The sequence below is a fragment of the Hyla sarda genome, chromosome 11 (assembly GCF_029499605.1).
Source record: "Hyla sarda isolate aHylSar1 chromosome 11, aHylSar1.hap1, whole genome shotgun sequence".
Taxonomy (NCBI): Eukaryota; Metazoa; Chordata; class Amphibia; order Anura; family Hylidae; genus Hyla; species Hyla sarda.
The window spans coordinates 3559208-3584082 of record NC_079199.1 but is presented as its reverse complement, the minus strand read 5'-3'; the positions used below and the strand labels follow the sequence as shown (position 1 = coordinate 3584082).

At 43.6% G+C, this 24875-nt stretch overlaps 1 protein-coding gene and 1 long non-coding RNA gene across 2 annotated transcripts in view; one reads left to right on the top strand and one right to left on the bottom strand.

The window, feature by feature from the left end:
- Window positions 1-11471: 11471 nt before the first annotated feature.
- On the bottom strand, window positions 11472-22737 carry LOC130295321 (uncharacterized). The gene is made up of 3 exons (XR_008848774.1): window positions 22566-22737; window positions 21404-21595; window positions 11472-11702 (listed from the first exon to the last, which is right to left on the bottom strand). It is a non-coding gene; the product is annotated as an uncharacterized LOC130295321 (long non-coding RNA).
- Window positions 22738-24056: 1319 nt separating this feature from the next.
- The window catches only part of GALC (galactosylceramidase), a gene marked incomplete in the record, with an annotated part of 30149 nt that continues 29330 nt past the window's right edge, over window positions 24057-24875 (top strand). Inside the window, 1 exon segment of the mRNA XM_056545950.1 lies at window positions 24057-24780.

Here is a 24875-nt window from a genome sequence, read left to right as displayed (position 1 = left end):
CAGGGGTCATCATTGGCGAGCCCGTCTAATCTGCGCTTCATGAGCATCCGACCAATCCGCAGCCTCCACTGAGGTATCAAACAAGTGGGTAGTGCCCAGGGCCACAACCCTCAGTCTGGATAAAGCACCAAATAGATCACATTGAGGGCACGTATATATATATATATATATATTTAGCTCTTTTCTTTTGGACCTCAGCGGAAAAGTCCGGAAACACAGAGACACGATTGCCCTTACAGCGAGTTGTTCCACGCCCCGAGCTTTGCGTAGAATAATGTCTCTATCCTTACAATGCTGTATACGAATAAACACAGCTCTAAGCGGAGCCCCTGGCGGGAGAGGTCTGGTGGGCATCCTATGCGCCCATTCCACTGCAAAGAGGGACATCACAGTCTCTTTCCCAAATGTGGTAAGGAGCCAGTTCTCAAAGAATTCTCCAGGGTTGCGGCCCTCTGATTTTTCCGGTACCCCCTTAAAGGGGTTCTCCGCCCCTGGCATCTTATCCCCTATCCAAAGGGGATAAGATGTTAGATCGCCACGGTTCCGCTGCTGGGGACCCCGGGGATCGCTGCTGCAGCACCCCGCCATCATTACTGTACAGATCGAGTTCGCTCTGTGCGTAATGACGGGCGATACAGGGGCCGGAGCAGCGTGACGTCATGGCTCCTCCCCTCATGACATCACGGCCCGTCCCCTTAATGCAAGTCTATGGCAGGGGGCCCCTCCCATAGACTTGTATTGACGGGGGCGGGCTGTGATGTCACGAGGGGCGGAGCCGTGACGTAACGATGCTCCGGCCCCTGTATCCCCTATTATTACATGCAGAGCAATCTCGCTCTGCGCAGTAATGATAGCGGGGTGCTGCAGCGGCGATCCCCGGGGTCCCCAGCAGCAGGACCCCGGCGATCTGACATCTTATCCCCTATCCTTTGGATAATGGATAAGATGTCTAGGGGCGGAGTACCCCTTTAAGGCACAAATTATTTTGCCATAGGCGGTTTTCCATATCATCCGACTTGGCAGCAAATGCGGTCAGATTAGTAATCACACGGAGCATATGCTGTATCAGGGGGGACCTGACCCCCAAATCTCCAACTCTTTCCTCCACCGCTCAGGCACTTTCTGCATTTCATGGCGTAACCGGTTAATGTCCTCACGCTTTCCACCAATAAGAAGCTTCATATCCGCATTCCCCTTAGAAATAGCTAACATCCCACCTTTAAGAGTAGGTTCAGGGGCAGCAGAATGAACAGCAGGGTCCCTTGGTATATGAGGCCCCATAATGGAAGAGGAAGGGTTAAAGGGGTACTCTTTTTTTTAAATCAACTGGTGCCAGATTTGTAATTTACTTTTATTAAAAAATCTTAATCCTTCCAGTTCTTATTAGCTGCTGAATACTACAGAGGAAATTCTTTTCTTTTTGGAACACAGAGCTCTCTGCTGACATCATGACCACAGTGCTCTCTGCTGACATCTCTGTCCATTTTAAGAACTGTCCAGAGTAGGAGAAAATCCCCATAGAAAACATATGCTGCTCTGGACAGTTCCTAAAATGGACAGAGATGTCAGCAGAGAGCACTGTGGTCATGATGTCAGCAGAGAGCTCTGTGTTCCAAAAAGAAAAGAATTTCCTCTGTAGTATTCAGCAGTTTATAGGTACTGGAAGGATTAAGATTTTTTAATAAAAGTCATTTACTAATCTGGCACCAGTTGATTAGGCCCTGAAGCCGTGGAAGGAGCCAGCAGCCATTCTGCCCCTGCATCCCTGACGTCGCTCCAGTCATCAGCTGCAGCCCGATCCGACTCAGGAGGTTCCATGACCCGGTGAATCGCTGGAGCCGCTCCCCACGCCAGCCACCTCAGCGCAAGATGGCGCCTGCTCACCATGCGGCCCCGTCCTGCCGCATCCCTGCCCCTTATTCCGGTTGCTGCGCCCGGTCCTCTCAGGAGAGGTATGGTAGGGCAGTGGTCTCCAACCTGCGGACCTTCAGATGTTGCAAAACTACAACTCCCAGCATGCCCGGACAGCCAACGGCTGTCCGGACATGCTGGGAGTTGTAGTTTTGCAACATCTGGAGGTCCGCAGGTTAAAGGTGGTGTGACCTGCAGTCCTATGTATCACTGTGTTATCTGTGGTGTTACATAGGACTGCAGGTCACATCTACTACATTATCTGTACTCAGAGAGTTATCACTGTGTTATCTGTGGTGTTACATAGGACTGCAGGTCATATCTACTACATTATCTGTACTCAGAGAGTTATCACTGTGTTATATGTGGTGTTACATAGGACTGCAGGTCACATCTATACATTATCTGTACTCAGAGAGTTATCACTGTTATCTGTGGTGTTACATAGGACTGCAGGTCACATCTATACATTATCTGTACTCAGAGAGTTATCACTGTGTTATCTGTGGTGTTACATAGGACTGCAGGTCACATCTATACATTATCTATACTCAGAGAGTTATCACTGTGTTATCTGTGGTGTTACATAGGACTGCAGGTCACATCTATACATTATCTGTACTCAGAGTTATCACTGTTATCTGTGGTGTTACATAGGACTGCAGGTCACATCTATACATTATCTGTACTCAGAGAGTTATCACTGTGTTATCTGTGGTGTTACATAGGACTACAGGTCACATCTATACATTATCTGTACTCAGAGAGTTATCACTGTTATCTGTGGTGTTACATAGGACTGCAGGTCACATCTATACATTATCTGTACTCAGAGAGTTATCACTGTTATCTGTGGTGTTACATAGGACTGCAGGTCACATCTATACATTATCTGTACTCAGAGAGTTATCACTGTTATCTGTGGTGTTACATAGGACTGCAGGTCACATCTACTACATTATCTGTACTCAGAGAGTTATCACTGTTATCTGTGGTGTTACATAGGACTGCAGGTCACATCTATACATTATCTGTACTCAGAGAGTTATCACTGTGTTATCTGTGGTGTTACATAGGACTGCCGGTCACATCTATACATTATCTGTACTCAGAGAGTTATCACTGTGTTATCTGTGGTGTTACATAGGACTGCAGGTCACATCTATACATTATCTGTACTCAGAGAGTTATCACTGTGTTATCTATGGTGTTACATAGGACTGCAGGTCACATCTATACATTATCTGTACTCAGAGAGTTATCACTGTGTTATCTATGGTGTTACATAGGACTGCAGGTCACATCTATACATTATCTGTACTCAGAGAGTTATCACTGTTATCTGTGGTGTTACATAGGACTGCAGGTCACATCTACTACATTATCTGTACTCAGAGAGTTATCACTGTGTTATCTGTGGTGTTACATAGGACTGCAGGTCACATCTATACATTATCTGTACTCAGAGAGTTATCACTGTGTTATCTGTGGTGTTACATAGGACTGCAGGTCACATCTATACATTATCTGTACTCAGAGGGTTATGACTGTGTTATCTGTGGTGTTACATAGGACTGCAGGTCACATCTACTACATTATCTGTACTCAGAGAGTTATCACTGTGTTATCTGTGGTGTTACATAGGACTGCAGGTCACATCTACTACATTATCTGTACTCAGAGGGTTATGACTGTGTTATCTGTGGTGTTACATAGGACTGCAGGTCACATCTATACATTATCTGTACTCAGAGAGTTATCACTGTGTTATCTGTGGTGTTACATAGGACTGCAGGTCACATCTATACATTATCTGTACTCAGAGAGTTATCACTGTGTTATCTGTGATGTTACATAGGACTGCAGGTCACATCTATACATGATCTGTACTCAGAGAGTTATCACTGTTATCTGTGGTGTTACATAGGACTGCAGGTCACATCTATACATTATCTGTACTCAGAGAGTTATCACTGTTATCTGTGGTGTTACATAGGACTGCAGGTCACATCTATACATTATCTGTACTCAGAGAGATATCACTGTGTTATCTGTGGTGTTACATAGGACTGCAGGTCACATCTATACATTATCTGTACTCAGAGTTATCACTGTGTTATCTGTGGTGTTACATAGGACTGCAGGTCACATCTATACATTATCTGTACTCAGAGAGTTATCACTGTTATCTGTGGTGTTACATAGGACTGCAGGTCACATCTATACATTATCTGTACTCAGAGAGTTATTACTGTGTTATTAGTGGTGTTACATAGGACTGCAGGTCACATCTATACATTATCTGTACTCAGAGAGTTATCACTGTTATCTGTGGTGTTACATAGGACTGCAGGTCACATCTATACATTATCTGTACTCAGAGAGTTATCACTGTGTTATCTGTGGTGTTACATAGGACTGCAGGGGACATCTATACATTATCTGTACTCAGAGTTATCACTGTTATCTGTGGTGTTACATAGGACTGCAGGTCACATCTATACATTATCTGTACTCAGAGAGTTATTACTGTGTTATCTGTGGTGTTACATAGGACTGCAGGTCACATCTATACATTATCTGTACTCAGAGAGTTATCACTGTGTTATCTGTGGTGTTACATAGGACTGCAGGTCATATCTACTACATTATCTGTACTCAGAGAGTTATCACTGTTATCTGTGGTGTTACATAGGACTGCAGGTCACATCTACTACATTATCTGTACTCAGAGAGATATCACTGTGTTATCTGTGGTGTTACATAGGACTGCAGGTCACATCTACTACATTATCTGTACTCAGAGAGTTATCACTGTTATCTGTGGTGTTACATAGGACTGCAGGTCACATCTATACATTATCTGTACTCAGAGAGTTATCACTGTTATCTGTGGTGTTACATAGGACTGCAGGTCACATCTATACATCATCTGTACTCAGAGGGTTATCACTGTGTTATCTGTGGTGTTACATAGGACTGCAGGTCACATCTATACATTATCTGTACTCAGAGAGATATCACTGTGTTATCTGTGGTGTTACATAGGACTGCAGGTCACATCTATACATTATCTGTACTCGGAGAGATATCACTGTTATCTGTGGTGTTACATAGGACTGCAGGTCACATCTATACATTATCTGTACTCAGAGAGTTATCACTGTGTTATCTGTGGTGTTACATAGGACTGCAGGTCACATCTATACATTATCTGTACTCAGAGAGATATCACTGTTATCTGTGGTGTTACATAGGACTGCAGGTCACATCTATACATTATCTGTACTCAGAGAGTTATCACTGTGTTATCTGTGGTGTTACATAGGACTGCAGGTCACATCTATACATTATCTGTACTCAGAGAGTTATCACTGTGTTATCAGTGGTGTTACATAGGACTGCAGGTCACATCTATACATTATCTGTACTCAGAGAGTTATCACTGTTATCTGTGGTGTTACATAGGACTGCAGGTCACATCTATACATTATCTGTACTCAGAGAGTTATCACTGTGTTATCTGTGGTGTTACATAGGACTGCAGGTCACATCTATACATTATCTGTACTCGGAGAGATATCACTGTTATCTGTGGTGTTACATAGGACTGCAGGTCACATCTATACATTATCTGTACTCAGAGAGTTATCACTGTGTTATCTGGTGGTGTTACATAGGACTGCAGGTCACATCTATACATTATCTGTACTCAGAGAGTTATCACTGTGTTATCTGTGGTGTTACATAGGACTGCAGGTCACATCTATACATTATCTGTACTCAGAGAGTTATGACTGTGTTACCTGTGGTGTTACATAGGACTGCAGGTATCATCTATACATTATCTGTACTCAGAGAGTTATCACTGTGTTATCTGTGGTGTTACATAGGACTGCAGGTCACATCTATACATTATCTGTACTCAGAGAGTTATCACTGTTATCTGTGGTGTTACATAGGACTGCAGGTCACATCTATACATTATCTGTACTCAGAGTTATCACTGTGTTATCTGTGGTGTTACATAGGACTGCAGGTCACATCTATACATTATCTGTACTCAGAGTTATCACTGTGTTATCTGTGGTGTTACATAGGACTGCAGGTCACATCTATACATTATCTGTACTCAGAGAGTTATCACTGTGTTATCTGTGGTGTTACATAGGACTGCAGGTCACATCTATACATTATCTGTACTCAGAGTTATCACTGTGTTATCTGTGGTGTTACATAGGACTGCAGGTCACATCTATACATTATCTGTACTCAGAGAGTTATCACTGTGTTATCTGTGGTGTTACATAGGACTGCAGGTCACATCTATACATTATCTGTACTCAGAGAGTTATCACTGTGTAATCTGTGGTGTTACATAGGACTGCAGGTCACATATATATATTATCTGTACTCAGAGAGTTATCACTGTGTTATCTGTGGTGTTACATAGGACTGCAGGTCACATCTATACATTATCTGTACTCAGAGAGTTATCACTGTGTTATCTGTGGTGTTACATAGGACTGCAGGTCACATCTATACATTATCTGTACTCAGAGAGTTATCACTGTGTTATCTGTGGTGTTACATAGGACTGCAGGTCACATCTATACATTATCTGTACTCAGAGAGTTATTACTGTTATCTGTGGTGTTACATAGGACTGCAGGTCACATCTATACATTATTTGTACACAGAGAGTTATCACTGTTATCTGTGGTGTTACATAGGACTGCAGGTCACATCTATACATTATCTGTACTCAGAGAGTTATCACTGTGTTATCTGTGGTGTTACATAGGACTGCAGGTCACATCTATACATTATCTGTACTCAGAGTTATCACTGTTATCTGTGGTGTTACATAGGACTGCAGGTCACATCTATACATTATCTGTACTCAGAGAGTTATCACTGTTATCTGTGGTGTTACATAGGACTGCAGGTCACATCTATACATTATCTGTACTCAGAGAGTTATCACTGTGTTATCTGTGGTGTTACATAGGACTGCAGGTCACATCTATACATTATCTGTACTCAGAGAGTTATCACTGTGTTATCTGTGGTGTTACATAGGACTGCAGGTCACATCTATACATTATCTGTACTCAGAGTTATCACTGTGTTATCTGTGGTGTTACATAGGACTGCAGGTCACATCTACTACATTATCTGTACTCAGAGTTATCACTGTTATCTGTGGTGTTACATAGGACTGCAGGTCACATCTATACATTATCTGTACTCAGAGAGTTATCACTGTTATCTGTGGTGTTACATAGGACTGCAGGTCACATCTATACATTATCTGTACTCAGAGTTATCACTGTGTTATCTGTGGTGTTACATAGGACTGCAGGTCACATCTATACATTATCTGTACTCAGAGAGTTATCACTGTTATCTGTGGTGTTACATAGGACTGCAGGTCACATCTATACATTATCTGTACTCAGAGAGTTATCACTGTGTTATCTGTGGTGTTACATAGGACTGCAGGTCACATCTATACATTATCTGTACTCAGAGAGTTATCACTGTGTTATCTGTGGTGTTACATAGGACTGCAGGTCACATCTATACATTATCTGTACTCAGAGTTATTACTGTTATCTGTGGTGTTACATAGGACTGCAGGTCACATCTATACATTATCTGTACTCAGAGAGTTATCACTGTTATCTGTGGTGTTACATAGGACTGCAGGTCACATCTACTACATTATCTGTACTCAGAGAGTTATCACTGTGTTATCTGTGGTGTTACATAGGACTGCAGGTCACATCTATACATTATTTGTACACAGAGAGTTATCACTGTTATCTGTGGTGTTACATAGGACTGCAGGTCACATCTATACATTATCTGTACTCAGAGAGTTATCACTGTGTTATCTGTGGTGTTACATAGGACTGCAGGTCACATCTATACATTATCTGTACTCAGAGTTATCACTGTTATCTGTGGTGTTACATAGGACTGCAGGTCACATCTATACATTATCTGTACTCAGAGAGTTATCACTGTTATCTGTGGTGTTACATAGGACTGCAGGTCACATCTATACATTATCTGTACTCAGAGAGTTATCACTGTGTTATCTGTGGTGTTACATAGGACTGCAGGTCACATCTATACATTATCTGTACTCAGAGAGTTATCACTGTGTTATCTGTGGTGTTACATAGGACTGCAGGTCACATCTATACATTATCTGTACTCAGAGTTATCACTGTTATCTGTGGTGTTACATAGGACTGCAGGTCACATCTATACATTATCTGTACTCAGAGAGTTATCACTGTGTTATCTGTGGTGTTACATAGGACTGCAGGTCACATCTATACATTATCTGTACTCAGAGAGTTATCACTGTTATCTGTGGTGTTACATAGGACTGCAGGTCACATCTATACATTATCTGTACTCAGAGAGATATCACTGTTATCTGTCTTGTTACATAGGACTGCAGGTCACATCTATACATTATCTGTACTCAGAGAGTTATCACTGTGTTATCTGTGGTGTTACATAGGACTGCAGGTCACATCTATACATTATCTGTACTCAGAGAGTTATCACTGTGTTATCTGTGGTGTTACATAGGACTGCAGGTCACATCTATACATTATCTGTACTCAGAGTTATCACTGTGTTATCTGTGGTGTTACATAGGACTGCAGGTCACATCTATACATTATCTGTACTCAGAGAGTTATCACTGTTATCTGTGGTGTTACATAGGACTGCAGGTCACATCTATACATTATCTGTACTCAGAGAGTTATCACTGTGTTATCTGTGGTGTTACATAGGACTGCAGGTCATATCTACTACATTATCTGTACTCAGAGAGTTATCACTGTTATCTGTGGTGTTACATAGGACTGCAGGTCACATCTACTACATTATCTGTACTCAGAGAGATATCACTGTGTTATCTGTGGTGTTACATAGGACTGCAGGTCACATCTACTACATTATCTGTACTCAGAGAGTTATCACTGTTATCTGTGGTGTTACATAGGACTGCAGGTCACATCTACTATATTATCTGTACTCAGAGAGATATCACTGTGTTATCTGTGGTGTTACATAGGACTGCAGGTCACATCTATACATTATCTGTACTCAGAGAGTTATCACTGTTATCTGTGGTGTTACATAGGACTGCAGGTCACATCTATACATCATCTGTACTCAGAGGGTTATCACTGTGTTATCTGTGGTGTTACATAGGACTGCAGGTCACATCTATACATTATCTGTACTCAGAGAGATATCACTGTGTTATCTGTGGTGTTACATAGGACTGCAGGTCACATCTATACATTATCTGTACTCGGAGAGATATCACTGTTATCTGTGGTGTTACATAGGACTGCAGGTCACATCTATACATTATCTGTACTCAGAGAGTTATCACTGTGTTATCTGTGGTGTTACATAGGACTGCAGGTCACATCTATACATTATCTGTACTCAGAGAGATATCACTGTTATCTGTGGTGTTACATAGGACTGCAGGTCACATCTATACATTATCTGTACTCAGAGAGTTATCACTGTGTTATCTGTGGTGTTACATAGGACTGCAGGTCACATCTATACATTATCTGTACTCAGAGAGTTATCACTGTTATCTGTGGTGTTACATAGGACTGCAGGTCACATCTATACATTATCTGTACTCAGAGAGTTATCACTGTGTTATCTGTGGTGTTACATAGGACTGCAGGTCACATCTATACATTATCTGTACTCGGAGAGATATCACTGTTATCTGTGGTGTTACATAGGACTGCAGGTCACATCTATACATTATCTGTACTCAGAGAGTTATCACTGTGTTATCTGTGGTGTTACATAGGACTGCAGGTCACATCTATACATTATCTGTACTCAGAGAGTTATCACTGTGTTATCTGTGGTGTTACATAGGACTGCAGGTCACATCTATACATTATCTGTACTCAGAGAGTTATCACTGTTATCTGTGGTGTTACATAGGACTGTAGGTCACATCTATACATTATCTGTACTCAGAGAGTTATCACTGTGTTATCTGTGGTGTTACATAGGACTGCAGGTCACATCTATACATTATCTGTACTCAGAGAGTTATCACTGTTATCTGTGGTGTTACATAGGACTGCAGGTCACATCTATACATTATCTGTACTCAGAGTTATCACTGTGTTATCTGTGGTGTTACATAGGACTGCAGGTCACATCTATACATTATCTGTACTCAGAGAGTTATCACTGTGTTATCTGTGGTGTTACATAGGACTGCAGGTCACATCTATACATTATCTGTACTCAGAGAGTTATCACTGTGTTATCTGTGGTGTTACATAGGACTGCAGGTCACATCTATACATTATCTGTACTCAGAGAGTTATCACTGTGTTATCTGTGGTGTTACATAGGACTGCAGGTCACATCTATACATTATCTGTACTCAGAGAGTTATCACTGTGTAATCTGTGGTGTTACATAGGACTGCAGGTCACATATATATATTATCTGTACTCAGAGAGTTATCACTGTGTTATCTGTGGTGTTACATAGGACTGCAGGTCACATCTATACATTATCTGTACTCAGAGAGTTATCACTGTGTTATCTGTGGTGTTACATAGGACTGCAGGTCACATCTATACATTATCTGTACTCAGAGAGTTATTACTGTTATCTGTGGTGTTACATAGGACTGCAGGTCACATCTATACATTATTTGTACACAGAGAGTTATCACTGTTATCTGTGGTGTTACATAGGACTGCAGGTCACATCTATACATTATCTGTACTCAGAGAGTTATCACTGTGTTATCTGTGGTGTTACATAGGACTGCAGGTCACATCTATACATTATCTGTACTCAGAGTTATCACTGTTATCTGTGGTGTTACATAGGACTGCAGGTCACATCTATATATTATCTGTACTCAGAGAGTTATCACTGTGTTATCTGTGGTGTTACATAGGACTGCAGGTCACATCTATACATTATCTGTACTCAGAGAGTTATCACTGTGTTATCTGTGGTGTTACATAGGACTGCAGGTCACATCTATACATTATCTGTACTCAGAGTTATCACTGTGTTATCTGTGGTGTTACATAGGACTGCAGGTCACATCTACTACATTATCTGTACTCAGAGTTATCACTGTTATCTGTGGTGTTACATAGGACTGCAGGTCACATCTATACATTATCTGTACTCAGAGAGTTATCACTGTGTTATCTGTGGTGTTACATAGGACTGCAGGTCACATCTATACATTATCTGTACTCAGAGAGTTATCACTGTGTTATCTGTGGTGTTACATAGGACTGCAGGTCACATCTACTACATTATCTGTACTCAGAGAGTTATCACTGTTATCTGTGGTGTTACATAGGACTGCAGGTCACTACATCACACATAGTATCGGTTGCTGTATGTGTAGATATTTGGGTCATGTTCTCAGAACTCACCGGATTCTCCCCCAGAATTCTCAGGTCGCCGCAGTGAAATGTTCGGTCGCTCTTGTTCCTGATCTTCCAAACTTTACAGTCAACAATCTGCGGGTGTCCCTGCTCAGCGCTCAGTGGACTCTGCTACATCACACGTGAGATGACAACCCCCGCCCTGAACCGCAGAGGAATGGAGGACGGACAAGTGATGAGATACCAGAAAATACAGATCCGCTATATCTGTGCCTGGGAAAGCTGGGTGACAACCTCCGTGACATCACAACTCTGCTGTTTCATGGTCCTGAATGACAGATGTGGCTGAAATTGAAGATCAGGTTAAATGCAAATCTGTATCATCTCGTAACCAAATGTCCCCGCGTCCTCGTCCTCGATTCTGCTGTAATATGTTTCATCATTGAACAATGGAAAGTTCTGTCATTTAGGATTCGGTTCCTCACTCGCTGTCAGTAAACGGGAACCTTCTATATACAGAGGCTAAAAACAGTTCTGACCTAATCCTGGGCCCCTCTGGGTGTTTACAGAACAACAGTGACCCCCTAACCCTGAGCAACCAAATCCAGCCAGATGGGTCACTTTGTTGGGGGCCACAGGGGGCGCTGTGTTATCTGTAATGATTTTGTTTACATGTATATTAAGGTCAAAGCAGAGAACTGCATCCGCACCACAAATCACCAAGATACGGCATATACCAGAACCAGGTCTGAGGAGAGGTGACTGTAGGACAGGTGAATATATCTATTGTTCTCTGTTATCAGCCATGTCAGGAGAGGAGAGGTGACTGTAGGACAGGTGAATATAATCTATTGTTCTCTGTTATCAGCCATGTCAGGAGGGGAGAGGTGACTGTAGGACAGGTGAATATATCTATTGTTCTCTGTTATCAGCCATGTCAGGAGAGGAGAGGTGACTGTAGGACAGGTGAATATAATCTATTGTTCTCTGTTATCAGCCATGTCAGGAGAGGTGACTGTAGGACAGGTGAATATATCTATTGTTCTCTGTTATCAGCCATGTCAGGAGAGGAGAGGTGACTGTAGGACAGGTGAATATAATCTATTGTTCTCTGTTATCAGCCATGTCAGGAGGGGAGAGGTGACTGTAGGACAGGTGAATATATCTATTGTTCTCTGTTATCAGCCATGTCAGGAGAGGAGAGGTGACTGTAGGACAGGTGAATATAATCTATTGTTCTCTGTTATCAGCCATGTCAGGAGAGGAGAGGTGACTGTAGGACAGGTGAATATAATCTATTGTTCTCTGTTATCAGCCATGTCAGGAGGGGAGAGATGACTGTAGGACAGGTGAATATATCTATTGTTCTCTGTTATCAGCCATGTCAGGAGAGGAGAGGTGACTGTAGGACAGGTGAGTATATCTATTGTTCTCTGTTATCAGCCATGTCAGGAGAGGAGAGGTGACTGTAGGACAGGTGAATATAATCTATTGTTCTCTGTTATCAGCCATGTCAGGAGGGGAGAGGTGACTGTAGGACATGTGAATATAATCTATTGTTCTCTGTTATCAGCCATGTCAGGAGAGGAGAGGTGACTGTAGGACAGGAGAATATAATCTATTGTTCTCTGTTATCAGCCATGTCAGGAGAGGAGAGAGGTGACTGTAGGACAGGTGAGTATATCTATTGTTCTCTGTTATCAGCCATGTCAGGAGAGGTGACTGTAGGACAGGTGAATATAATCTATTGTTCTCTGTTATCAGCCATGTCAGGAGAGGAGAGGTGACTGTAGGACAGGTGAATATATCTATTGTTCTCGGTTATCAGCCATGTCAGGAGGGGAGAGGTGACTGTAGGACAGGTGAGTATATCTATTGTTCTCTGTTATCAGCCATGTCAGGAGAGGAGAGGTGACTGTAGGACAGGTGAATATATCTATTGTTCTCTGTTATCAGCCATGTCAGGAGAGGAGAGGTGACTGTAGGACAGGTGAATATAATCTATTGTTCTCTGTTATCAGCCATGTCACGAGAGGAGAGGTGACTGTACGACAGGTGAATATATCTATTGTTCTCTGTTATCAGCCATGTCAGGAGGAGAGAGGTGACTGTAGGACAGGTGAATATATCTATTGTTCTCTGTTATCAGCCATGTCAGGAGGGGAGAGATGACTGTAGGACAGGTGAATATATCTATTGTTCTCTGTTATCAGCCATGTCAGGAGGGGAGAGGTGACTGTAGGACAGGTGAATATATCTATTGTTCTCTGTTATCAGCCATGTCAGGAGAGGAGAGGTGACTGTAGGACAGGTGAATATATCTATTGTTCTCTGTTATCAGCCATGTCAGGAGGGGAGAGGTGACTGTAGGAAAGGTGAATACAATCTATTGTTCTCTGTTATCAGCCATGTCAGGAGAGGAGAGGTGACTGTAGGACAGGTGAATATAATCTATTGTTCTCTGTTATCAGCCATGTCAGGAGAGGTGACTGTAGGACAGGTGAATATATCTATTGTTCTCTGTTATCAGCCATGTCAGGAGAGGAGAGGTGACTGTAGAACAGGTGAATACAATCTATTGTTCTCTGTTATCAGCCATGTCAGGAGGAGAGATGACTGTAGGACAGGTGAATATATCTATTGTTCTCTGTTATCAGCCATGTCAGGAGGGGAGAGGTGACTGTAGGACAGGTGAATATAACATATTGTTCTCTGTTACCAGCCATGTCAGGAGGAGAGATGACTGTAGGACAGGTGAATATATCTATTGTTCTCTGTTATCAGCCATGTCAGGAGGAGAGATGACTGTAGGACAGGTGAATATAATCTATTGTTCTCTGTTATCAGCCATGTCAGGAGGAGAGATGACTGTAGGACAGGTGAATATAATCTATTGTTCTCTGCTATCAGCCATGTCAGGAGAGGAGAGGTGACTGTAGGACAGGTGAATATCTATTGTTCTCTGTTATCAGCCATGTCAGGAGAGGAGAGGTGACTGTAGGACAGGTGAATATATCTGTTGTTCTCTGTTATCAGTCATTTCATGTTGGGGAGAGGTGACTGTAGGACAGGTGAATATAATCTATTGTTCTCTGTTATCAGCCATGTCAGGAGAGGAGAGGTGACTGTAGGACAGGTGAATATATCTATTGTTCTCTGTTATCAGCCATGTCAGGAGAGATGACTGTTGGACAGGTGAATATAATCTATTGTTCTCTGTTATCAGCCATGTCAGGAGAGGAGAGGTGACTGTAGGACAGGTGAATATCTATTGTTCTCTGTTATCAGCCATGTCAGGAGAGGAGAGGTGACTGTAGGACAGGTGAATATATCTGTTGTTCTCTGTTATCAGTCATTTCATGTTGGGGAGAGGTGACTGTAGGACAGGTGAATATATCTATTGTTCTCTGTTATCAGCCATGTCAGGAGAGGAGAGGTGACTGTAGGACAGGTGAATATATCTATTGTTCTCTGTTATCAGCCATGTCAGGAGAGGAGAGGTGACTGTAGGACAGGTGAATATAATCTATTGTTCTCTGTTATCAGCCATGTCAGGAGAGGAGAGGTGACTGTAGGACAGGTGAATATATCTATTGTTCTCTGTTATCAGTCATGTCAGGAGGGGAGAGGTGACTGTAGGACAGGTGAATATATCTATTGTTCTCTGTTATCAGCCATGTCAGGAGAGGTGACTGTAGGACAGGTGAATATATCTATTGTTCTCTGTTATCAGCCATGTCAGGAGAGGAGAGGTGACTGTAGGACAGGTGAATATATCTATTGTTCTCTGTTATCAGCCATGTCAGGAGGGGAGAGGTGACTGTAGGACAGGTGAATATAATCTATTGTTCTCTGTTATCAGCCATGTCAGGAGAGGAGAGGTGACTGTAGGACAGGTGAATATATATATTGTTCTCTGTTATCAGCCATGTCAGGATGGGAGAGGTGACTGTAGGACAGGTGAATATAATCTATTGTTCTCTGTTATCAGCCATGTCAGGAGGAGAGATGACTGTAGGACAGGTGAATATATCTATTGTTCTCTGTTATCAGCCATGTCAGGAGGAGAGATGACTGTAGGACAGGTGAATATAATCTATTGTTCTCTGTTATCAGCCATGTCAGTAGGGGAGAGGTGACTGTAGGACAGGTGAATATATCTATTGTTCTCTGTTATCAGCCATGTCAGGAGAGGAGAGGTGACTGTAGGACAGGTGAATATCTATTGTTCTCTGTTATCAGCCATGTCAGGAGGAGAGGTGACTGTAGGACAGGTGAATATATCTGTTGTTCTCTGTTATCAGTCAGTTGGTGAGACGCTGTGCCCTCTTCTGAGCCATGTGGTTACTGTCCCTTTAATGTCTGCAGCCTATATCCTTTGTGACTTTACAGGTGAGTTATATTAGACATAGAACGCCTTTCATCCATGTTATCCACCATCTCCGGAGCAGCGCTCACAAGGTCGCCATCTATTAATTATCCAATTATTGCAGCTCGGGTTACATCTGGGGACTGTATATAAGAACCTACAGGTGATTTGTCCTTGAGGACTGGACCCGATGACCCGGCAGAGAATATCACTCATCTCGGAGTCATTTAGCTGCTGTGGAGCAGAGGGTCTGGAGGGAGAGGGGGCCGCGCTGATCACATGACCTCCCCAGTGCCCCCCCCCTCTGCCCCTCTATACCGCTATTGGGCACAAGCAATAGATCTGCTCCGGTCTACTGTACATCAAGTTTCATTATAAAGAAAAGTTCTGTTACTTTCTAATGGACTTTGTGTTAGTTCCTCGCCATTTATAAGATCTCTGCTTTCTGACAGTGAACAGGGACATTCTTGTTTGCGGCCCAACACCCTGCAAGAAGCACCATTGGGATATAATCAGGATGAACCACCATTCACTGACAGCAAGCAGACAAACGGATACTAGACAGGTTCACAACTTCATTAATACTATGAACAAACGTCACCGTAAATAGAACTGGGAAATCCCTGATAAGGAGTCCTCCGCTGGACAGAGGTCAGAACATTTAGTTCCAAACACTGCGTGCGCGCTGCAGGGGTCGCCCACACCCCCTCTTGACATCACACCCCCTCAATGCCCTATGGGAGAGGGCGTGACTTCACGAGGGGGTGGAGCCAACCCCTGCAGCGCACACTGGCCAGTGGAGTACCCCTTTAATAAATTAACTCTCTAGTGCAGGGTTCTCCAGGCTGTGACTCTACAGCTGCTGGGAAACTACAACTCCCAGCATGTCAGGACATGCTAGGAGTTGTAGAATACTCTAAAAAACCTTTTAATGAGCAGACTCAAACTCTGGCTCTTCAGCTGTTGGAAAACTACAACTCCCAGCATGTCCTCAGAGACTGTGTGTGTCATGGAATGCTGGGAGTTGTAGTTTCCCAACACTTGTAATACCATGTAAATAAACTGACCTTCTTGCACAGTGTTCTCCAACCTGTGGCTCCTCAAATGTTGGGAGACTACAACTCCCAGCATGCCTTTAAAGGGGTACTCTGCCCCTAGACATCTAATCCCCTCTCCAAAGGATAGGGGATAAGATGTCTGATTGTGGGGGTCCTGCGGCTGGGACCCCCTCGCAATCTTCATGCAGCACTCGCCATTCTGTGCCGCTCCAGTCTGGGTTTCGAGACTGGAGACGTGACGCCATGCCCCCTCGTGACGTCACGCCACTGCAGCCCGCAAAGCAAGACCCCATATGCAGTTTATATGCATCTCATGCTTTACATGCAGCCTCTGGACCTATGTTTTCCAACCAGGGTGCCTCCAGCTGTCGCAAAACTACAACTCTCAGCAAGCCCGGACATGTACTTATGAGCTTCTGGAGTTGAGTTGTTCTTTTCTGTCTAAGTCCTCTCTGATGACACGTGTCTCGGGAAACGCCCAGTTTATAAGAGGTTTGCTATGGGGATTTGCTTCTAAACTGGACGGTTCCCGAGACACGTGTCATCAGAGAGGATTTAGACAGAAAAGAACAAATCAACTTCAGAAGCTCATAAGTACCGAAAGGATTAAGATTTTTTTTTATAGAAGTAATTTACAAATCTGTTTAACTTTCTGGAACCAGTTGAGATATATATATATATATGTATATATATATATAAAAGTTTTTTCCTGGATAACCCCTTGAACTGTCTATAGTCTAGCTGCAGGACTCTTCTCCCAGCTTCCTCTTTGCATATTTGTTCACACCCTGGACGTCTGTTCATTATTTTTTGCTGCATTTAACTTCTTACAGGTTGCTTAGGCCGGCGTTTCCCAACCAGGGTGCCTCCAGCTGTTGCAAAACTACAACTCCCAGCATGCCCGGACAGCCAACGGCTGTCCGGGCATGCTGGGAGTTGTATTTTTGCAATTGCTGGAGGCACCCCTGGTTGGGAAACACTGACATAGACAATCGTAATAATTCTGAGTATGTCCTAATTCCTGCCCAATCCCCCCCCCCCCCCCGCCGCCAACACTAAGACTGCGCACGAGTCCCTGTGAATCCGAATCAGCATGAAATAAACCGTGTAAACATGCGCTATTAGTTTTTAGGATTTTGCGGTCTGATTGATAAGAAGCCACGTTACACGCGGAGTCCTTCCTGCCGGCGGCTCGCCCCTTATATATTTATCTATCATGTTCAGAGGTGATTTCCTCTAAAACTTTGTGGTGTCCCAGTACAGGAGGTGTTACCCCGTACCCTTGCTGTCCTGTCGGGCAGCCTCCTGCAGTGTCCCCTGGGCTCCATTGCACCTGTTCCCCCCTGTACATATGTTCTGTATTGTAATGTATTATAAAATGTAATGTTGCTTTAAGAGTTATGTCATGTGATTGTTACCCAGGAGGTACCGGTGACCAGGTGACCCCCAGAGTGACCTATGGGCTCCCTGCTGGTCTCCCCCATATAAGCCCTGGGTGGAGCTTCTCTCTCTTCTGCTGAGGTCCAGTGCAGTCCTGTCTAGTGTGTGTGTCCAGAGTGTTGGAGACCTCAAAGTCCAGTCCTGCAGCCGCCATCAAGTCAAGTAAGATAAAGTCCCATCTTTATGAGTCAAGTCAGTCCCTGTCATCTGTCAAGTCAATGTGGTCTGCATTCAATTGTCCAGTCCTACTACAAGTCCCAGCAAGCACTTAAGGTCTCTGTTTCACTGGTCACCTCCGTGGGCCCTGGCTGAACTGTATAGACTTTACCATCTGTCTACCCTCAGTAAAGTAACCGTTATCCGTAACTTGGCATCGGAGTCTTTATTTCCCCCGTGCCTAGCCCAGGATCCAGCGGTATACCTTCGGGTGGTATCGAGGATAAACCACACCCTGGCGTCACGAATACAAGGGGTAAATTTCATCTGACCCTAGGGTAACAACATCTGCCCTCATCACACCCCGCTACCACAACTTGTTGCTATCTCTTTGGCTCCGGCCCTGGTTATCGGGAGTAGGCGGCCACTAACCGGCTGTTTTGGCTACAGGACAGGAGTTATGTAGACACTTAGTATTAATTGCCCAAAACATCCCAAGGGGCGACAGGAAGGACATCAATCACCTGAAAAACAAAACTAGAGAAACGCCAAAAGGATTCAGTCTAGGAAGGTCTCTGTAAGTCACAGTGTTATTGTAAAGGTGCGTGAAGCGACTGGGTTTGAGTTGCATGATGGCGCGCACTGAAAGACACGAAAATCTATGCTCTTAAAGGGGTACTCCGGTGGAAAACTACTTTGTTCATATAAACTGACTCCAGAAAGTTAAACAGATTTGTAAATTACTTCTATGAAAAAAATCTTAATCCTTCCAGTACTTATCAGCTGCTGTATGCTCCACAGGAAGTTGTATGGCTCTTTCCAGTCTGACCACAGTGCTCTCTGCTGACACCTCTGTCCATGTCAGGAACTGTCCAGAGCAGGAGAAAATCCCCATAGCAAACCTCTCCTGCTCTGGACAGTTCCTGATATGGACAGAGGTGTCAGCAGAGAGCACTGTAAACAGAATAAAAAAGAAATCCAAAAACAAAAGAACTTTCTCTGTAATATACAGCCGCTAATAAGTACTGGAAGGATAAAGATTTTTTTAATAGAAGTCATTTACAAATCTGTTTAACTTTCTGGCACCATTTGATTAAAAAAAATAATAATAATTTCCACCGGAGTACCCCTTTAATCTGGACAAGTGACAATCGCAGATAAAGTTTCCCAATGATTTTGCACAGTTTTCTGTCACCCCCCCCCCCGATGTCTCTCTAATAACAGCCTAGAGCTCATCCCTAGAGGTGGGGGTCATGGCTGCCAGACACGGGGACATGGCAGTGGTGCAGATCGCTGAATCATCAGATTTTACCTCTGATGTTAGAGGACGTGATACCTGGTTATACAAAACATGAGAAATCAAAGGCAATTCTATCTAGTTTCAGTTTCTGCAGCAAGAAAGCTATTAGAAGTATCACGTATGCTAGGCTTAGATATAGTATCTCACTGGGCAGGTTTAGATACATAGATGAGCAGGTAGTATCACACATAATAGAGCTCTGAACTGCACTGCCTCTTGTGGTTAGTATAGAGAATAAACAGGGTCTGTGCTCATGCTCAACCTGCCGCTCTGCTCCTAGAGATTAGTTGGGTCCCCGGGAGAGGTCTTGGTGGAGGAAGAATCACTTGATCTTGCATTATTTGCCTCTTAAATTCCAACATCATCAGCACCCGGGAGTCCATGACACTTCCACAGCAATGTACAGTGGCCCCTCAAGTTACAATATTAATTGGTCCCAGGACGACCATTGTATGCTGAAACCATTGTATGTTGAGACCAGAACTCTATGGAAACCTGGTACAGTAATTGGTTCTGAAGCCCCAAAATGTCATCCAAAAATAGGAAAGAGTACAGAACATGTAATACCTCCCTGTACTGTAGGGGGCACTACCAAACACCAGTCAGTGCATACACTTCAGTAATACAGGTAAAGAGTACAGAACATGTAATACCTCACTGTACTTTAGGGGGCGCTACCAAACACCAGTCAGTGCATACACTTCAGTAATACAGGTAAAGAGTACAGAACATGTAATACCACCCTGTGCTGTAGAGGGCGCTACCAGACACCAGTCAGTGCATACACTTCAGTAATACAGGTATAGAGTACAGAACATGTAATACCTCCCTGTACTGTAGGGGGCGCTACCAAACACCAGTCAGTGCATACACTTCAGTAATACAGGTAAAGAGTACAGGACATGTAATACCTCCCTGTACTGTAGGGGGTGCTACCAGACACCAGTCAGTGCATACACTTCAGTAATACAGGTAAAGAGTACAGAACATGTAATACCTCCCTGTACTGTAGGGGGTGCTACCAGACACCAGTCAGTGCATACACTTCAGTAATACAGGTAAAGAGTACAGAACATGTAATACCTCCCTGTACTGTAGGGGCGCTACCAGACACCAGTCAGTGCATACAGTTCAGTAATACAGGTAAAGAGTACAGAACATGTAATACCTCCCTGTACTGTAGAGGGCGCTACCAGACACCAGTCAGTGCATACACTTCAGTAATACAGGTAAAGAGCACAGAACATATAATACCTCCCTGTACTGTAGAGGGCGCTACCAGACACCAGTCAGTACATACACTTCAGTAATACAGGTACAGAGTACAGAACATGTAACACCTCCCTGTACTGTAGGGGGCGCTACCAGACCCCAGTCAGTGCATACACTTCAGTAATACAGGTAAAAAGTACAGAACATGTAATACCTCCCTGTACTGTAGGGGGCGCTACCAGACACCAGTCAGTGCATACACTTCAGTAATACAGGTGTTTTACCAGTGAATGGCCATTCTGATTGGTTGGTTACAGATCTGGGCTGTCTATACAATGTACTTGGCTTCAAGTTACAATGGTCCAAAAAAGACCATCGTATGTTGAAACTATTGTATGTTGAGGCCATTGTAACTTGAGTGATCACTGTCCTTGTAATTGGCATCAGTCATCGCCAACAGGACCCCCGAAAGTAATTGTCCCTGATTTCGGTGGCCCTCGGACATGCTTACCTCTGGCGGGGCCTATGGAGTTGGAGAATTGTGCCACAAACTGAAAGTCGTTTGCTGTCTGCAGCCAAGTCTCCTGGGTTAGACTGGACACCAGAATTGGCTGCAAGTTCTGCCGAATCACCCGCAACGTGCACCTCACCGTTACAGGATTTACAGGTGCAAGATGCAAAACTCTCCCTAGTTGTAAGAAATCTGAAAAAAAATTATAATAAAATAAAGGTAAATGAGTAAGTTGGCATCGTGCCTCAAACTATAAATTATCACTATTTTATCATGTTATTTCAGCCCTGGCCTTAAAGGGGTACTCCGCTGCTCAGCGTTTGGAACAAACTGTTTCGAATGCTGGAGCCGGCATTGGGAGCTCGTGACTACATAGCACCGCCCCCTCATTATGTCACGCCCCGCCCCCTCAATGCAAGTCTATGGGAGGGGGCGTGACGCTGTCACGCCCCCTCCCATAGACTTGCATTGAGGGGGCGGGGTGTGACGCCCGGTGGCGGCTCCAGCGTTCGAAACAGTACACATCAGTAATATTTGCAGACAGTATACATGGTAAACAAGCAAAGGCGCACACTGAACAATACCCACATGTAACAGAGCAAAAAGTAGCGTGGCCAGGAGGCGTCACCCCTACGATCGTTTCGGACTACGTCCTTCTTTTCTTTTTGAATTTCCTTTCTGCATGACCACAGTGCTCTCTGCTGACACCTCTGTCCATGTCAGGAACTGTCCAGAGCAGGAGCAAATCCCCATAGCAAACCTCTCCTGCTCCGGACAGTTCCTGACATGGACAGAGGTGTCAGCAGAGAGCACTGTGGTCATGCAGAAAGGAAATTCTAAAAGAATATACAGCAGCTGATAAGTACTGGAAGGATTGGGATTTTTATTTTTTAGAAGTCATTTACAAATCTGTTTAATTTCTGGCACCAGTTGATTTAAAAGAAAATGTTTTCCAGTGGAGTACCCCTTTAAGGGTTAGCATTAGCCGACCTATTTCAGCGTAACTGGGTCAGATGTTACAAGACGACCGTGGTCGGACGGCTAAATTCCAGTTAGAGAGACCCCTAGTGGCCATGTTTATGGGAGTGTTTCTTGCAGCATTGGAAGCAAAATTGATTCTAAAACTACCGTATATTGATAAAATGCTTGGATTAGTACGTACTGCGAAAAAATATAACTTTGTTATGATGGAGACGCTTCAAGATGGCGGTGTGAAATGCTGGTTACTATATTGCTTCCAAACAGCGTGATATACGTTTTTTTTTTTTTAATGGATTCTGCTCTATCAAATAACGTAGAGGTTTGTGCTACATTATTAAAGGGGTACTCCGGTGAAAACCTTTTTTCTTTTAAATCAACTGGTGGCAGAAAGTTAAACATATTTGTAAATTACTTCTATTAAAAAATCTTAATCCTTCCAGTACTTATTAGCTGCTGAATGCTACAGAGGAAATTCCTTTCTTTTTGGAACACTGATGACATCACGAGCACAGTGCTCTCTGCTGACATCTCTGTCCATTTTAGCAACCGTGCATAGCAGATGCATGCTAAGGGCAGCATGGTGGCTCAGTGGTTAGCACTGCTGCCTTGCAGTGCTGGGGACTTGGGTTCAAATCCCACTAAGGACAACAATAAATAAAGTGTTATTATTATTATAATAACGTCAGCAGAGAGAGCTGTGCTCGTGATGTCATCAGAGAGCATTCCAAAAAGAAAAGAATTTCCTCTGTAGTCTTCAGCAGCTAATAAGTACAGGAAGGATTAAGATTTTTTAATAGAAGTAATTTACAAATATGTTTAACTTTCTGCCACCAGTTGATTTAAAAGAAAAAAGGTTTTCACTGGAGTACCCCTTTAAGCAGGAAAACGCAAACCCTGACCGAAACCGCGCCGATGTCCCCGGTTGTGAGATCGTTGGTTCTATGGCTATCTTTGCTCTATGTGCTGTGAGATTTCCCGATGTATATTGCAGCCTATGGCGCTGTTCACATCACAGTGACGTATCTGTGCGCAGAGAGGTTCGGGCTGCATAGACTCAAAGGGGTACTCGGGTGAAAAAGTTTTTTTTTTTTTCAAATCAACTGGTGCGAGAAAGTTAAACAGATTTGTAAATTACTTCTATAAAAAAATCTCAATCCTTTCTGTACTTATTAGCTGCTGAATACTACAGCGGAAATTCTTTTCTTTTTGGAACACGACGCTCTCTGCTGACATCTCTGTCCATTTTAGGAATTGTCCAGAGCAGCATATGTTTTCTATGGGGATTTTCTCCTACTCTGGACAGTTCTTAGAATGGACAGAGATGTCAGCAGAGAGCACTGTGCTCATGATGTCAGCAGAGAGTTCTGTGTTTCAAAAATAATTTCCTCTGTAGTATTCAGCAGCTAATAAGTACAGGAAGGATTAAATTTTTTTAATAGAAGTAATTTACAAATCTGTTTAACTTTCTGGCACCGGTTGATTTAAAAAAAAAAAAGTTTTTCACCGGTGTACCCCTTTAAATGCAATGTTTCCTAAGCAGGGTACTTCCAACTGTTGCAAAACTACAACCACCAACTCCCAGCATGCCTGGACTTCAACTCCCAGCATGCAAAACTTCAACTCCCAGCATGCCCGGACAGCCGTTGGCTGTCCGGGCATGCTGGGAGTTGTAGTTTTGCACCTGCTTGGAGGCACCCAGCTTGGGAAACACTGCTTTAATGCAAGGCTTGACAAATCCCAGGCGCCAGGTTGCCATGGTGACTTGAGCTTTTTGTCCTGGCAACTAGGGTTACGTCAGCCTTCATGATGTAAGAGCTAGGTCGACGCCATAACCGTCGGATACTGGCTACTATTTGCACATGTCGGTAATGGCGGACACTTATTTTACATACGTAAAACGTATTGTTGCAATTCCTGGCCTAAAAGCGTATGCTGAAGAATCGTATTGAATGCCCCTTAAATTGTATCTGTCAGACAAATCATTTTGCGATTCTATAAGATTTTCCAGGATAAAAATCGTATGAACTGGACGGATGTAAAAATCGAGATGTGAACAGCGCCTTAGGGCCCGTGCGGTATATGTGCTCCGGACTATACATAACACCAGGGCGGGCACAGGGGGCGCTGTAGCCGGGCACTATGGAGTATGATCGCTCGTTATGGCGGGGGCACTATGGAGTATGATCGCTCGTTATGGCGGGGGCACTATGGAGTATGATCGCTCGTTATGGCGGGGGCACTATGGAGTATGATCGCTCGTTACGGCGTGGGCACTATGGAGTATGATCGCTGTTATGGCGGGGGCACTATGGAGTATGATCGCTGTTATGGCGGGGGCACTATGGAGTATGATCGCTGTTATGGCGGGGGCACTATGGAGTATGATCGCTGTTATGGCGGGGGCACTATGGAGTATGATCGCTCGTTATGGCGGGGGCACTATGGAGTATGATCGCTCGTTACGGCGGGGGCACTATGGAGTATGATCGCT